Here is a 4,347-nt window from a genome sequence, read left to right as displayed (position 1 = left end):
GTTTGCGAAGCAATTAAGACAGTCACCTATTGAACACAATGGATTTCTTCCAGATTGTATTTCCACGACAACTAAGATCCAACATCAGCAGACATGCCTATTGAGTTCACATGAAAAATCTCAAATCGTCCACGTACATTTTCCCCTCTCGACAGTTAGCAGGTTAAGGGTTTGTGCTTGCTTCTATGTGAGCAAAGCTGGTCTGTGAGGTTTGTCCACACTTATATACTGTATATGAGCTCTGTCTTCACACCCATTTCATGTGACACCATCACATGTCCGTATGGCATCAGGATTATGTCATATCTCGGGAGTGCGATAAAACAAAACAAGCAAATTATATATAGATATCACTCTTCATGCACTAGTTCAACCAGGGCTGGACTGGGACAAAAAATTGGCCCTGGCATTTTTTGCCCAGGCGGCCCAAACCCACCGTGATTGGTCAGACATATTCCCTGCAGACAGTCCTCTGATATGAGTTGCCTAGTGTTCTGCGTTCATGTGATCGTTTTGGATCCTTCAAGAGGGGTCTCAAGACTTATCTGTTGATCTTACACTTAAATAATTCATTCATTCTTAGAGTTATGATTTGTATATTTATGGTATTTTTATTATTGATATTTGATATTGTATTGCCATTATTGTTATTATTACTATTTTGCTTAATATCGGCTTAGCAACTTTAAAAACAGTTTACTGTTATTTGTAACTATTGTAAGATTCATATTTTTCACTGTAAGCTTAGGCAGTTAGGTTACCTGACAGCCACTAACTTTAAAGGGGTGACTGAATGCAAAACCGATGTTACCTTGTCATAGTTGAATAATGACAGTTTAGTGGGTAACTAGGACATACATAGAACCTCAAAATCCCATTGACACCTCTTTCCTATGCAAATCTCACATTTGAAACTGCCTCTGAAAACGGGCAAATCTCAACGAGCTCCTCCTCATTTGGCTCTAGTCTCTATCTTTGTCACGCCCAAACATTTCCATAGGCTACACCACTGATCTGAGGTCAGCTTAGTCTTCTGAATAGGTCGCGCAGATCTCAGAAATTGTATACATTGTTCATCTGCTATTTTACCACTAAATTCACTTCTGAGACTTTTTTATGCGAGAAATCAACTATGTAGAGGTCAAATATGGGCCGTTTTACGAAAATTTATCTGTAATTGAAAATTTTGTCCGTGTGTCGGAGTTCAGTGGCCAGTGCTGCCTGTTTTGCTGCCTCACCGACCCGGCCTGCCCTCCTTCACAGACCCTGGCCTGCTGTGAGGTAGATGGAGCTCCGTCACGGCTGGCAGCCCACGGCACTCCATACCCACGCAAAGTCACCATCTTTTGGGTTAATGGACTACCAAACGCCGCTGCCGGGCAGAGCTCCAGGGCCTGCAGCTACCCTCTTCCTGCTAAATGGCCGATGTGTGTGAGTGAGAGCGCGGTCAGCGAGCTTGTTACGCCAGCAATCTCTTACCACAGGTTCCAGTTGACATGACGTGGTGTATTAATGTAACGTTAATAGTCTACTAATGAAGCTCAGCGTAAATTCTTTCAGGAAGACGTCATTAACCCAATCTCTAATCTTTTTTCTTAAATCAAATCAGCAGTTTAGAAGCGATACTTTCAGTTAAAACAATCAGACATGGCCACGAAATTCAAGGGCCAATCACAGCATTACAGCTCTGCTTTAAATCTGTTCTCCCTGTGCTATCAGCTGTTGTTTCAGGCAAAGCGTTCACCTTTGTCATTTACGGCTACATGGATCTTTTTTCCTCTCCGGTTGGTGTTTTGTTTCTCGTGATCGCTGTGTCAGACTACGAGTCCGATCATGCTTTGGACCCGGTTCCTGTTTTCTGCTCGTCATGGAGGCGATTCCTGGTTCTCAGGATGGTGTTCGCAGAAGCTCGTGGCTGGCTGCCCTGCCCGGCTCCCGCTCGCGAGCTGGCTGTTCAGGTCGGGTGGACTGGTCCGTTCTGGATATCGAGCTTCTGGTTATGCTGGTGGGGGGTGCGCAAGTCAATTACTGTTCCACTTGCGGAGCTGCGGGCCGCGTGGCTTCTCTCTGCCCCTCGCTGCCATTCACTCAGGACCCCGGTCCCCTCTCCCACCCTCCTCATCCCTGTTCCTCTCCCGGCATGGCTGCCTGGGGACGCCAAGTCATTATGCCTTCCAAACCTCCCATTTGCAGTAGCTTTAATGAAAGTGTTTGTGCCTTTCCCAATTGTATATTTCTCCACATCTGCAGCTACTGTTGCGATGCACACTCCCGGTCAGTCTGCCCTCGGCGCTTGCGCCAGCCCCGGCCTGCCCAGCTACTGTCTCGACGCAGCTCAAAGACATTTTGACTGTTCACCCATCCACTCCATTAAACCTGTATACGTTGGCATCTGAACTGACTCATCCTGATTCTGTGTTTGTAGATCACCTTCTCTATGGGCTTTCCCAAGGTTTTCGGGTGGGCATTCTCACGGCGCCAAACATTACTTTCGTGGCTAAAAATCTCCTTTCTGCTACTTCCAATCCCGACACCGAAGGCTATGTTATCGGGCCATTCAGCTCTTCTCCGTTTTCCTTGTTTCGCGTTAATCCAATCGGCGTGGCTACTAGGAAATATTCTGGAAAAAAGCGCCTGATTTTCGATCTGTCCGCGCCGCATAACGGTCCCCTCCCCAGCATCAATAGTCTCATCCCACTGGTCCCCTTTTCTCTGCACTATGCCACCGTCGATAACGGCATCAAATTGATTAAGCTGGCGGGGGTGGGCGCTTGGCTTTCCAAGGCTGACATTACCGAGGCTTTTAAAATCGTGCCCATTTATCCCATCCCAGTGGCCTCTTTTCGGTGTTAAGTGGGATTCCAAATTCTATTTTGGGGTGCGCCTGACCTTCGGGTGCAGGAGCAGCCCGTGCATTTTCAATCATGTGTCAGAAGCGCTTTGCTGGATCCTGCTTAACAGGGTGAGGGTGCCATCGGTGCTTCATTTGCTGGATGATTTTCTGCTCATCGACCCCCCTCACGATAGCTCAGGCTCATCTTTGGGGAAGCTGAGGAGTTGCTTTCTTTCCCTTGGCGTTCCTTTGTCGGAAGAGAAAACCATAGGTCCTGCCACGCGCCTGGAGTTTCTCGGCATAACCCTCGATTCCGTCGGCATGGAGGCGTCTCTCCTGCTCGACAAATTATAGCGCATTCGTGAGATCGCTGCGTCTTTTTCTTCCGCTGTTTCTATAACTAAATGTCAGTTACTTTGCCTTCTAGGCCATCTTAACTTCGCCATGCGCGTCATCCCTCAGGGGCGTTTATTTCCCGGTTACTGGATACGGCATCTTCAGTTCCTCAACTGCATGGTCTCGTATCCCTTGATGCAGGCTGCCGCTCCGATTTGCGTTTTTGGTCTCACCTTCTCGAGCGTTGGAATGGTATTTCTTTTTTCTATGATGATTTGGTGCATTCTTCCGACTCGATGCAGTTCTTCACAGACGCGGCCCCTTCCGCTGGGTTCGGAGGTTTTTTCCAAGGGAAGTGGTTCGCAGGCCACTGGCCTCCCTCCTTCTCCCAGCTTGATTCATCAGCCTTGCATGATATTTTACCCCATGGCTGTAGCATGCCGCGTCTGGGGCCATCACTGGAAGCGCAAACGTATCTCCGTTTTGTGTGATAATCAAGCGGTTGTAGACATCATAAATAGGGGGCGCTCTTCGTGTGTAGTGAAATCATGCCGTTCATGATAAGCATCACATGGTCTGCACAATTTTCTCATCACTGCCCGTCATGTTCCCGGTCATTCCAGTGGTGTAGCTGATGCTCTGTCTCGTTTTCATTTTCAGGCCTTTCGGCGCCTATGCCCAACAGCCAGCCCCTTACCTGTAACTCTTCCTTCTCTCCAAGAGCTGGCGCTGTATTAAACTTAAACCCCCTTCATCATTATCTAGAATCCTCTAGGGATTATATGGGGAAAGGCTTAGCTGTGTCTACTTTGAAAACATATGATTATGCTTGGCACACATTCTGTTTCTTTTGTGTTCTCTGTTTCTGTTCCTCTTAAACCAGTTCTTATTTGTGCATTCATTTGTTATTGTACCGACACTCGCAAATTTAAGTTGCAGTATACTCAAGGTTTGATTGCAGGCGTTCAGTTTCGTATCTGGTGTTATGATCCGTCTTTTCCGAGCATTTTTTCTAATCGGGCTGTTAAATTAATGCTGAAAGGCATCTCCAAGACTCATCCTTCTTCCCCCGATCCGAGGCAGCCTATTACTCTCGGTATTTTGCACGCTATGGTCTCGATTCTCAGAGCGGGAGCGTTTTCTCCTTACGTAGACACCTTGCTAGAGTCCGTGTTTTT

At 47.2% G+C, this 4,347-nt stretch overlaps 1 pseudogene; it reads left to right on the top strand.

Annotated features, from left to right (window-relative positions):
• The first annotated feature begins 1,867 nt into the window (after nt 1-1,867).
• Nucleotides 1,868-3,872, top strand: LOC144528168 (uncharacterized; annotated as a pseudogene).
• The last annotated feature ends 475 nt before the right edge of the window (nt 3,873-4,347 follow it).

The sequence above is a fragment of the Sander vitreus genome, chromosome 13, assembly GCF_031162955.1.
Source record: "Sander vitreus isolate 19-12246 chromosome 13, sanVit1, whole genome shotgun sequence".
In the NCBI taxonomy this organism is placed as follows: domain Eukaryota; kingdom Metazoa; phylum Chordata; class Actinopteri; order Perciformes; family Percidae; genus Sander; species Sander vitreus.
The sequence above is the reverse complement of the archived record's forward strand: the minus strand, read 5'-3'. Positions and strand labels throughout refer to the sequence as shown.